The sequence below is a fragment of the Onychomys torridus genome, chromosome 5 (assembly GCF_903995425.1).
Source record: "Onychomys torridus chromosome 5, mOncTor1.1, whole genome shotgun sequence".
Lineage (NCBI taxonomy): Eukaryota > Metazoa > Chordata > Mammalia > Rodentia > Cricetidae > Onychomys > Onychomys torridus.
Genome location: NC_050447.1, coordinates 75,514,181 through 75,527,833, shown reverse-complemented (window position 1 = coordinate 75,527,833; position 13,653 = coordinate 75,514,181).

Below are 13,653 nucleotides of genomic sequence, written 5' to 3'. Positions count from 1 at the left end.
CTAACCCTTAATACTTTTACACCTAGCCATCCTTGATTAATTATTGCTATGTGCTGCAGATGTCCAGCATAAACTGGGTCATTTAATGTATAATTACACCTTTTAGATGAAGCTCATATCTATTACTGTGATTTTCCATAGGCCGCTGCTGTTTTGTGCCTGAAGAGAATTCTGTCCCAGTCATCCTGTGGTAGGAGGTATTGCTTCATGGATGAGGAGAGAGAAGTGGGAAGCAGCCTGAAGAGAATGCATTCTTCTAATTGTAGGAAAGGTGCTGCAAAGTCCTTAAAAGGGAGAAAACTGTCAAGTGACCCCATGAGCAGCTATAAAAGCTAAATTCCATTTCACAGATGATGAAACTGACAGTCTGTCTGATGATAGGTAGCTGTAGACACAGGAGTAAGTTTTTAAGAAATGCTTCATGGTCTTGGAAACTAAACGCTGTTTATGTGCTGCAGCCATACCTTGTGACACACGGATATTTATCTCTTAGGCCTGTGAAAAAATAGAATACTGAAGATATAAAAGGATAAAAAAGAGAAACATGCAAAACATAACTTTTGCTCTGCCTTGAACTTTACAACCTTAGCATAAAACTTACAAGATGTGCTAGCTTTTCTTTAGGAGTAATTGTTTTTAGAGACAATAGCAACATTTTATAATTTGATTGGCTTTCTGTGTGATGGCATTAGACTTTCATTATAAACTTGCACAAAAGAAAGCATTATCATCAAAATGTTCAAATTCTTTAATTGAGAGATAATTTAACACCTAATTTGCCTGGTAGTTTTGGTGCCGTGTCTCCTTCCTGGAAATCTTTTTCCAAGGAAAGGTGATCGATGACCTCAGAAGTGCATCAGAGATGCCCTGCAGATTAAGTAATTCATAGAGCTGTTTTCTTGTTGTGGAAAGTGGAGGAACACTAGTGTTAAGTAAAAAAGCTCTAAATTGAGGGTTGTTTTACACTTTTCATTTCCCTTAATGTGTTCTAGTCATTAAAGTCTGGATTATTATAGTCAAGAACTTGTCAACAAGTCTTAAAACCTTTTATCATTCCTTTAATTTCAATCTAAATCCAAATAATGACCAGTCCATGTAATCCCCTGACTGTGGTCTCATTGCTGCCAATGGTCTCCTAGCCCAAACCATTTGTCACTTTACAACCAGAGTTCTTTTTGTAAAATAAGCATAATAAAATCTGTGTGGTAATGCAACTTCCTTGCTAAAATAACCTTTCTGGGTTTCTGGGAAATGCAGGCTACATTACATGTTCCTTATAAAGACACACTGTCCTTCACTAAATTGCTTTGAGTTTTACCTCTGATCTTATTTCTGTGTGCCTATGTGTTCTCACTCTCTTGGCTGTATATCTAGAAGTAGAGTTGCCAAGTCATCTAATAACTTCACATTTAGTAAACTGAGTAACTGACAGCGTTTTCCAAAGCAGGTATAGTATATTATGTTCTTTTCAATAATGTGTGAGAGGGTTCTTACTTCTTGATATTCTAAACAATATTTAGTATTTCAGAATTTTTTTAAGTTCTATTTGGTCTAATTTATAAGGAGTAGTAGTCCCTGGTTTTGCTTTCCCTTTTTCTGCTGAATAATTATGTCAAGAGTCTCTTTATGTGTTTATTCACCACTTGGATGTCTTCCTTGGAGAAGTTTTTATAGAGATGCTCAGCTCCCTCTTAAAATGACATTTTTACTGTTATTGAGTTAACTGTTGGGTTCTTGAACTAACATACCAGTTTTCAATTTCTGAGCAAAGGGGTGAATTACTGTCGTCACTCAGGGAATCTTCTCTAACCTCCATCAGGTGTCCATGAAGAAGTCTGTAGGTAGAGAGAAGGAGGATTTGTCGCTTGCTTTGTTTTGATGCAGGATCACACTACTAGGTTCTAGTTGGCCTAGAACTTGCTGTGTAGGCCAAGTTGACCTCGAACTCACAGAGATCCTCTTGCCTCTCCCTCCAGAGTGCTGGGATTAATGGTGTGCACTGTCACGCTTGGTGTAATTTCTTTAGTGGTAATGGTGGTAATTTTTGACTGCTGAGGCAATTAATTCTTGGTGTCTTTCCTTTGTCATGGACTTGTCTATCCTGTGATGTACAAGTCTTCACTGTCAGTGTGGCAAGGATACTCCCCAGTCCAAGCAGTTATCTGAAAAATTCGTATCTTCTTGGAAGGGGAGGCATAAAACTCACTTGCCTTAGGAGAAGAGTGGTCTTCTTACATATCAGGATACAAGCAAAACCCATGGCTGGGGAAGGAAGAATGGTATGCTCTGGTTTTCTAGATGGGTGCCATAAACCACAGGACTTTATTCTTTCATGTTATGCATGCTTGAATCCCAAGACTGGAGTCTGCTGAGATTTGACTTCTTTTGAGGCCTGACTCTCTGGTCAAGGTTGTTGTCACATGGTCTTTCTTCATGCCATTGGATGTGTGCATGACATCCATTGTGTGCCTCTGTAAGACAGATTGGATTAGAGCCCCTTCTAAGTAACCTCATTTTTATTTAATCACCTCTGTAAAGGTCCTGAACTCAGACACTGTTGCATTTGGAAGTGTTTGGGTTTTAAACTTTTAAACTTTGATATTTGGGGACTGGAGAGAGAGAGAGAGAGAGAGAGAGAGAGAGAGAGAGAGAGAGAGAGAGAGAGAGAGAGAGCTCTTTAAGAGTGCATATTCTGCCCTTACAGAAGACTGAGTTCAGTTCCCAGCATCCATGTCTAGCAGCTCACAATTGCATGTAACTTTAGCTCCAGGAAGATTCCAGATCTCATGGCCACACACACACACACACACACACACACACACACACACATACACACACACTTAAAAATAATAAAAATCCTCGAACCTTGCCCTTCATTACCTCCCCCACCTCACATGCAGTTTGCTCATGTAGATCTCATCCATTTCTCTGTCATTGTGTGATCCCTGTGTCTTTCTTAGGGTCCTGTTATCTAGGTAGACTCCCTGGAGTTGTGAGTAGCAGGCTAGTCATCCTTTGTTTTACATCTAGTATCCTCCTATGAGTGAGTACATATTATGTTTGTCTTTCTGAGTCTGGGTTATCTCATTCAGGATGAACCAATAGCTGAGGAGCCCCCAACTCGTTCAGGCCCTCTGGATAAGTGAGACAGTTGATGAGTTTAAATTGTTTGGGAGACACCTAGGCAGTGGGACCAGGACCTGTCCTTAGTGCATGAGCTGGCTGTTTGGAACCTAGGGCCTATGCAGGGACACTTTGCTCAGCCTGGGAGGAGGGGACTGGACATGCTTGGACTGAATCTACCAGGTTGAGCTGAATCCCCAGGGGAGTCTTTGCCCTGGAGGAGATGGGAATGGGGAGTGGGCTGGGGAGAGGGTAGGGGGACGGGAGAAGGGAAGACAGGGGAATCTGTGGCTGATATGTAAAATTAAATCAAATTATAAAACAATAAAACAATAAAACAATAAATAAATAAATAAATAAATAAATAAAATCTTATAGCTTTGGCATTCAATGTTTTAAAAGGACACAGTTAAATTCACAACAGGGTAGAAATTAAAATCTCTGATCACTGGAGAGATCAGAAAACTGTCATCGAGGATCTCAACTGAAGCTTCAGAAATGATCAGGAAATGCTAGAATGGGGTTAAGAAACTCTCCTCCCTAAGCCCAAAGCATTAACCACAGCTCTGAGAGCCACAACAAGACATGAAACTCTCTTCCACTGTTTATGAGATACAGCAGGGGGATCCACCTCTCTCTAAGTTCTAGGCAGGTATAAAACATTGTTTAACTGTGTCGATCACTGCTAGTGTTAATGTCAGTTCTTCAAGTCTCTATATAAGCACTTCCTTCCCCAATAAACTAACGTTTATTCTGCTCTTAATAAAGACACTGGGAATGGAGTGATTGGACTCCTTACTTAGCTACTGGGCTCGCTTGTGATTTCTTTGCTGCATGGAGAAAAAAAAAAAAGATGCCACTCCAAGAGTCTGCTGGAGCACCTTCATCCCTGCATCTACTGTCTTCAACATTCCAAACATTGCAGGTGATCTCCCTGACCCCGAAGACACAGCCCCAGCTAGGACTGTTTTGGGGGGGGGGGGTGGGGTAAGAGTAAGTTTATTCTGAAGCTAAATATTAGTGGCTGTGGCCTAGGAACACAGATTCAAGTCACCCTGGTTTCTGTTTTCCAGTGTGTTGACAGCTTGATAAAGTCTTTGTAATGACAGAAGAGCAGTAACAAAAACAACAACAACAAAATCACAAATCACTACTCTTTCAAATACATTGGTGGGTAATTTAGATGCTGTGATAGTTGTCAACATGACTATAATTGGAGTAATCTGAAACCCAAGCGACTTGGCACAACTTTTAAGGGATTTTTCTTACATTTATTATCAACTTTTTCTTAATCATTTGAAGTGGGAAGACCAACTTCTAACCTGGATCTTTGAGTGGGAAGATATACCTTTAATCCAGATCTTTTGAGTGAGATGATCTACCTTTGATCTGGGGTGCACCTTCTGCTGGCACCCTCCAGAAAGGACATGGAAGAGGGAAGCTTGCTGTCGTTGCCTGCTTGTTCTCACACTTACTGGCAAGTCTATTCCTTCACTGGCATTAGAGCCTACTGCTTTAGGATTCCGGTGTGTACTGAAGACCAGCTGAGACATTCAGTCTTGTGGACTGAACACTGGAGGCTTGGGCCTTTTGTTCGTAGAAAGCCATTGTTAGGCAGACTAGCTGGACCACAGCCTCGGGGTAGCACATAGATTAATAGAAATGGTTAATTGATCTAAAATAAATGTCTATCATTGGTCAGGCAAATAGCTATGATTAGTCAGCATTTAGGAAGTTGCAAGAGTGGCCGAACAGCCCACAGAATGACTGGGGACAGAAGAAGGGATGAAATGGAAGCAGAAGTGATGAGTGCAGAGCTATAAGGACGAATGGAGACAGTGATAGCTCCTGGAGGCCATGGTAGCCAGACAAACTCCTGTCAAGACTTCAAAACCCTCAAATGCTAGAGCTGGAACTGATATGCTGGCTGCTTCAAATGGCCAAGTGTCCCATACCCAAGGCCCACAGAGGGACAAAGTCCCTGTACTCAGATGACCTAGGGTCTCTAGCAGTTGAAGGTGACATTTATTGCTGCTTCTTTGTGCCTGTTTCCCTGGAGCTGTCAGGCACTGAGGAAACATAACAGCTTCCAGAAACCAGCCTCTGAAGGGCATCTTGCCTTCTTGGTATTTCTGTCCAGGTGGCTAAAGAACTCTGAGCCAGGTGGCGGGGGTGGGTGGGGGTGGGTGGGTATTGAACACTCTCTCACTGAATCTTGTACCAAGTGAGACACAAAAGTAGACAGACTTAATGTGAGGGTGGGGGACATGCATGCTGAGAAAGATCTTCTGCAACTGGTCCCAGTCAAAGCCCCAGGGAAATGCAGGCTGCTGTGGGAGGCACTGGAAATCCATGGTACACCAGCAATAGATGGAAAATGCTGATGGAATAGCTGAAGCCAAGTACAAAGTGGAAGCTTCTCCAATTCTTTATTTTTATTATTTATTTATTTAAATGTTTTCATTTTACACATTAACCACTGTTCCCCCTCCCTCCCCTTCTCCCATTCCCCCTCCAATCTTCCACCATTTTATCCCCCACCCCCACTCCTCATAGAGAATATGGCCTCCCTTGGGTATTCAACACAGGCTGGTAGGGCAGGACTAAGCCCCTCCTAGTTGCATTAAGGCTGAGTAAGGCACTATACCGTAGGGAAATCATCCCGAGTGAGGTAACCCAGACACAAGAAAGACAAACATGGTATGTACCCACTCATAAGTGAATATTAGATGCAAAGCAAAGATAAACAGGCTACAATCCACAACCCCAGAGAAGCTAGGTTAAGATGAAGACCCTAAGAGGTACACACATGGATTGCCCCAGGAAGGGGTAAGGGTTAAGATCTCCTGGGTAAACTGGGAGAGGGAAGAGGAAGAGCGGGGATAGGGTTGGGAACATGAGGGTTCAAGATGGCTAAGTTGAAGGAGGGACAGAGAGGGAGAGCAATGAAAGAGATATCTTGACAGAGTGAGCCATTATGGGGTTAGGGAGAAATCTGGTGCTAGAGAAATAGCCAGGAACCCACAAAAATGTCCCCAGCTAAGACTCATAACAGTGGTGGAGAGAGTGCTTGAACTAGTCTTTCCCTGTACACAGATTGGTGACTACCCTGATTGTCTTCATAGAACCTACATCCAGTGACTGATGGAAGCACATGTAGAGACCCACAGCCAAGCACTTGGACAAGCTCCTGGAGTTCAGATGAAGAGAGGGAGGAGGGATTATAGGATCTAGGGTGGGGGGGAGTCAAGATCATGATGGGAAAAACCACAGAGACAGCTGACCCAAGCCAGTGGAAGCTCACGGACTCTGGGCTGACAGCTGGGGAGCCTGTATGGGACCAAACTAGGCCTTCTGAATGAGGGTGACAGTTGTGTGGCTTGATCTGTTTTTGGGCCCCCTAGCAATGTGCCCAGGACTTATTCTGGGTACATGAACTGACTTTTTAGATCCCATTCCCTGTGGTGCCATGCTTCTCCAATTCTTCAAATTTGCTGGACTTGTTTTTGACACATAGGAATAGAATCTTAGGACTTGTCTTAATATGGACTGGAGAGCCTGGAGAAAACAAAGTCCCCTAAATAGGCAAAGGTACCTGAGAAAGTAGGAACCCACAGACCTGGACTACAAGTGAAGAAGTAAACACTTTGCAGGATGAACCAGAATTATGGAGAGACTGGAAACCCCCAAATACATCACAAGATCCACCTGAACTGTGCACCAGCACAATGTGCATGCCACCAAGACTGCCTTAGCTCAAGTTGCTTCAGTTTTGTAACTGATTGGGGAGACAGTTTGGGACCTGCCTGTTGTTTCCTTTTTGGTGGACTGGCAACTGTCAGTTACTTTTACAAAATACTTTTTATTATTTTGAGAATTTTATGCAAGAGTGCTGTAGTTACATAATTTTAACCCCTCCCTCTTACACTTCCCATGCCCCTTTCACCTCCTGCTTGGATTTCTGATCTTGTCTTTGTTATTGATACACACACACACACACACACACACACACACACACACACACGCACACACACTCACAAACAACCTAATGAGTCCATTTAGTTTGCTCATGTGTACCTGTGTTTAGGGTTGGCCATTTGGGATTGCATAGCATACTAAGGGTGCTCATTCCTGAAGAAAACTGATCCTTTTCTCTCAGTTATTGATTGCTTGTTTCTCTCTCTCTCTCTCTCTCTCTCTCTCTCTCTCTCTCTCTCTCTCTCTAATGGTGCCTTAATATTGTTTTCTGTGCTGATATCAATACCTTAATCTCACATTCTGAAATCGTAGCAAAAGAAAAGAGATATTTATTTTTAATCATAAATATCATTAATTCTAGTTTGTATCAGTCCTTACATAATATCACTATCCACCACCACCACCAAACTATTAGGCATAAAAGCAAGGAGAACAAGTCTGTCACAAGCAGATCACCCAGGAGCTCTACTATCAAAATAACACAGACATTGAATTGAGTATCTTGTTAGAAAGGGTGTGGGACATAGGAATCTAATCATACTGGGCATTTCTGCAGGGAGGAAGACATGAGCACTCTTTGTGATCAAGGATATCTTTAGTGAGCACATGAGTGGACAAAGCATGGTGAGGGGATAAACACACCTGAAGTTAGGCCAGTAGAGGAGCCAAGATAATACTCAAATTAGACTCACTCCAAAACCCGCAACTCATAATAACTTGGAGTGATATCTTTAGTTGAGAAAGACATTTGAATAAAACTCATTGAGTTATTTATTAAAATAAATATAAAATAAAGACTCTTTCAAGCAGAAGTCTAGAATATTTGTTGCCTTTAGATACATGCTTGTATCTCCAGACAGAAGGAGGGCTATGGTACAAAACTGAAATTAGGAACTCTCCAAAAAATAAAGGACTGTGAAAAAATCATGAAAACATATAATATTTATTTCATATTTTGAATTGCTCTAAATGATAATGCAAATATAGAGTTTTGACACCATAGAGTTTTATAAAATATTATAAAACAGAATACAAAAAGGAATAAATGCTGTTTTAAGGCTCTCACCCATGCAATGACATTTGAAAGTTGTAGAAAGTAGATAATGCACATTTTAGATTGTACAAACATCACTTGAAACAATATAACAATTTACTAAAATATATAAAAATCTTTAAATATAGGATACTAATATTTTTGTAAAGGCTTGCACAGTTAGTGAAGATCTATTGCCATCATATGATATCTGGCATGATTGCAAAATGCAAGATTTTTATGTACATCACTAATTTAAAAACATTACTCATCTTTTCATGCTGTAAGTTCTCTGAGGACACAAACTGTAACTCAAACTAAGATAAATGTATTAAAGGATTGTGTGGAAGACATTCTATATTTCTGTGTGTGCTCCCAGCCCTTCCAAGCATCAGACTGGAAGCTTAGAGGTCCTTCACTTTAAACAAAAAGCAGTAGGATGAATTCTCTCACTTATTACTCCTTATTCTGGCAGCAAAGTAATAAACTTGCATTATAAAATCACTTCCCAGGGTATCATCTTTCAAACATACCATCAAAAATCTACAGACAATGTAAAGAACTAAAGAGCTCCTGGCCAAAAAAAGAAAATTCTATGTACTAGTTTTAATGAGAAAAAACACCATTGTTACTTTGTCCTTACTATCGTTAAAAAAAAAAAGAAAAAGAAAAAAAAAAAAAACCTTCATTTTTAATGATGCCTTGGATCCAAAAGACGGAAGGAAACCACTCTTGTCCTTTCAGTGACCATGCCCATATTTAATTCCAATGAAAGGAAGCTGAGCTTTTCATGCCTGTCAGCTTTGCTCTATTTTCAACCTCATGTGTGCACTGAGTGCTCTGATAGGATTCAAAGAAACACACTGACCACTGACCCTTCCCTTACATGAACTGGTCTGTCCACATTCATTCTACTCTTAGCCCCATGGTGGTATCACCCTCTGCAGGGTAGTAGGCAGACACAAAGCTGGTTTCTGAGACCTCTGCTCATCTTTCTTTCTTTGTTTTGGGTTCTGCCTCTTGATGCTGAAGTAGATCAAAGTGCCTCCAAAGCTGCAGCTTTCTCATTGTCTTTCCAGTCATGGTGTGACAGAGGCTGATGAAGAGGAACACCGATGTTTAAAGAAGCTGTAATACTATCTATTATGCATCAATCATAGACAAGATCTGAGTTGCGTAGGAAGGATATGGACCCATTTTGGAAGGTTTGTTTGTAATGTCAGACAGAAATAATCATTTGGAGCCAGGCATTCCTAGGAAGAGAAGCCTCTCTGTGATGTGCATGTTCAATGTATTAGGTGAGTCTGCAGTTAAGGCACAGTGCCCCAAATGGGAATTAAATTACAAAACCTTGAAATACAGGATACCAAGCACTGAAACAGCTGTCCTGTGAACCAGACATTGGATATTTTATATTTATCAGGCAAACAGCTAAGTGTGCAGAAATACAAAGGCTTCAGAGGCTACAGAGGAATCTACCAAATAGGCAGTTGCTGAAAGCTGAACGTCCAGTGCTCTTGTAAATCAAGGAAATGTGTTTGGAGAAATCTCTAATTTGTGTTGTCCTCATTCGTAGGGCATACCTTACTCTCTATCATTTTCTTTTATGAACATTTACAGTTTTAAATGAACATGCTAAATATTTAGTTCTAGTTAATTATGTAAAATAATATTTCTGAGTATGACATAAATTATCAAATGTTCTCAAAAAGTGAAATTCCCAGGCATTTTTCTAGTAACAAAGTTTTATTTCATCCCTCTCTAACATCTCTACTACTATCTTTATTATCATACTTTGTCTATTAGTAATAATTTTCCATCATCACTATAAAATTTTCCCTGGTTTAGCTTTTATTCTGTATGTGTAGTGTAGCATTTTTATATGGTCTTGAATATGCTATTTACTTAAATGGACATAATAGTTATAATTTGAACTTTTCCTATGTGATATGTATTGTATGTGTGTACATTTACATGTGTGTGGGCACATATGTGTACATATGTGTGTGGAGGTGTGAGGTTGATGTAAGGTACCATCCTCAATCACTCTCTTCTTCATTCATTGAAACAGGGTCTCCTAATGGAACCTAAAGATCATCAATATGGCTAATCTGGCTAGCCAGCATGTTCTGAGGATCTCCTTGTCTTCTGAACACTGAAATTCCATGTAGACTGCCATGTCTACCTGTCATTTGTGGGTGCTCATACAATCGCCTGTCCTCACACTTGCTCAGCAAGCATTTTAGTCACAGATTCTTCTCCATAGTTGTTTATATAAATACCCATTTATATTATTTCAGCTGGAAATGGTTACTACTTTTCAGGCATACTGAAATAAACTATTAACATTTCTGATACTAATATGATAATAATGTTAAATTTTCATAAGCCTGCTTTAATTTGGCATTAAATTGTTTCTTTTAAAAAACAGATTTCAGCCGGGTGGTGGTGGCACATGCCTTTAATCCCAGCACTCGGGAGGCAGAGGCAGGCGTATCTTTGTGTGTTCGAGGCCAGCCTGGTCTACCGAGTGAGGTCCAGGAAAGGCGCAAAGCTACACAGAGAAAGTCTGTCTTGAAAAACCAAAAAACAAAACCAAAACAAAAACAAAAACAAAACAAAACAAAAACAAAAAACAAACAAACACAAAAACCAGGTTTTATAAGCAGGTTCATAATGAATACTATTAAGAGACCTCTATAATAATGTAATTTCAAATTTTATACATCTAGTACTATGAACATATGTACCTGAAAAAAAATTGTGAGGAACATCATATGCCATTTCTGAGTGCTCACTGCAGAGTGGTTATTAGCAAAGTTAGTCACCTGAGCTTTCCACCACAAGCTTCCCTTGACTTAGTATGTCTAATCCTTCATAAGGAAAAATAAAGAAAATATATCCATGAAGAAGGGCTGAAAGAATTTTTAGAAAGCAGAAAAACTACATTTTCCTGTCACATTTATCCTCTGCAATTGTAGCCCCTGCTAGTACCAACATCTTAAGTTTGCATCCTTTATAATAGAAAGTAGAAAAACTACATTTCCCTTTCACATTCTTCCTCTGTGATTGTAGCCCCTGCTAGTACCAACATCTTAAGTTTTCATCCTTTATAATATTCTAAGCAATTCAAAACATCTCCAATGTATATAATACATAAACTCTTAAAGGCAAGCAAAGGCAGTTCTCATATAGCAAATCTTCACAGACTGAATGTTTTTATACACTTTACCCAACTCTACATAGTGAATTTCTTTCTAGAACCCAGTGTGGAGATACTCAGAAATTGGGGCTTTTGCTAGTAATTTTTATCACAAGTAAGTTTATTAGGATGGGTCCCTCATGGTCATATTTGTTCTCTCATAATAGAAGACACCAATTGTTTAATCTGGGACTACAAAAAGATGTCATGTGGAAGGGAGGCCACCTGAAAATCAGGATCCCTGAGAATGAAGCAAACTTGTTCATTCTCTTAATATTCGACTCAACAACCTTTAAACAAGAAATAGTTTTTCTCATTAAAGTCATGAAGTCTGTGGTATTTTGTTATGGAAACTGGAGCTGAGGAAAGTATTAGTTTGTATTTCAGTTGATATTTGGTTTCTGACAGCAGAAGCTGACTTTGACCCACTCACTGTTGAAAGGGGACATAAGGAGATCAAGAAGTGCACAGAATTAAGAAGGCAGAATGACCAGAACCTGTAAAAGTTTCTCACATTTACTCTGTGTCAAACATGCAATTAAAATTGGGTCCTCAGCCTTCCTGGAATTTCCATTAAATGCTCAGCGACTCTCCAGTCTCATGGATCTTTGCCTATGATGCTAGTCCTTTTCAGAAAGAAATTAATTGTTCTTTGAGTTCAACTGTGTTGGTATATATAGTTCAGAATTTGCTAAAATAAATTTCAAAAGGACTTTCAGGCAGAATTGTACTTAACTTTGCTGTCTTCTAGTTTTATTTATAGCATGGCTCAGGCATTTTAACTGGAAGGAGAGATGGTGGCAGAAAATAGTTTAAGTAGAATAAATCTGGTCCACACACTTCTACAGAAAGTGTTCTTCACTGTCTTAGTTTGGGTTTCCATTGCTGTGAAGAGACACAATGACCATGGCAATTCTTACAAGGAAGACATTTAATTCAGTTTGGTTTACTGTTTCAGAGGTTTAGTCCATTGTCTTCATGGTGGCATGCCGGTAGACATGGTGCTGCAGAAGGAGCTGAGAGTTCTACATCTTGATCTGCAGGAAACAGGAAGTGAACTGAGTGCCACTCTGTGCATTGCTTGAGCATAGGAAACCTCAAAGCCAATTTGCACAGTGACACACTTCCTCCAAAAAGGTCTCACCTACTCCAACAAAGCCACGCCTCCTAATAGTGCTACTCTGTTTTTGTGGACCATTTTTTTTCAAACCACTGCATTCCAGTCTCTGACCCCCAAAACCTTGTAGTCATTTCATAGTGCAAAAATGAATTCAGTCCAACTTCAAAAGTCCCAGTCTCAAACTTATTTAAAAGTCTAAAGTTCAAAGGCTCTTCTGATATTCATGCATTTTCTTAAATGTAATCTCATAAAAAAATCAAAAGTCAAAGAGCAGACCACAAACTTCCAACATATAATGGCACAGAATATACAATACCATTCCACAATGGGGGAAACGGAGCATAGTGAGGAAATACTGTACCTTCAAAGCAAGACTGAAAACTACCTGGACAAACTGCAAACTCTGTATTTCCATGTCTAATGTCAAAATGCTCTTTGGATCTCCAACTTCTTTCAACTTGTTGACTGAAACATGCTTTCTCCTGGGCTGTTTTCACTCCTTCTCAGCAGCTCTCCTTGGCAGGTATCCTAGGGCTCAGCAATCTCCAACATCTTGGGATCTCAAAGGCAATTCAGACTTCATCTTCATAACTTTACAGAATGGCCTCTCTAGGCCTCCATTCAGGGACACCCCTGACACATGCCTGGCAACAGCAACTTTCTTTAGGCATGGAGGCAAATTCCATAACCCTTTTTTTTCTATCCTTAGCTCTAAAGCCTGAGCTATGTTGCTAAACTTTCTACTTTCTGGGGCTGGAGCATGGCCCTCTCATTCAAATACATCTTCACCAGCTGCCTTTTTTTTTTTATGGTTTCCTTCACTGCCTAAGCTTGGCTGTCCTTGAACTTGCTCTGTAGACCAGGCTGGCCTCAAATTCAGAGAGCCACCAGCCTCTGCTTTATGATTTCTGGGATTAAAGGCATGCACCACCACACCTGGCTCTAAGCTTTTCTTTAATTCCTCTTCAATAGTTGGAAGCTTAGCTGGATGGGATCATACCCTGAGATCATCACTCTGTTTATTCCATTTCTTAATCTGTTTATCTCCTTGAACACAGGATATAGCTTCATACCACTTTCTGGTGCCCCTTTTGTCCTCTGTTTGTATATTTTGTAACTTTCCATGTCCAGCATGCTCCTTTTCATTATAAATCTTTATAAGCATGAACACTAGTAACTACACGACAGAGTCTATAC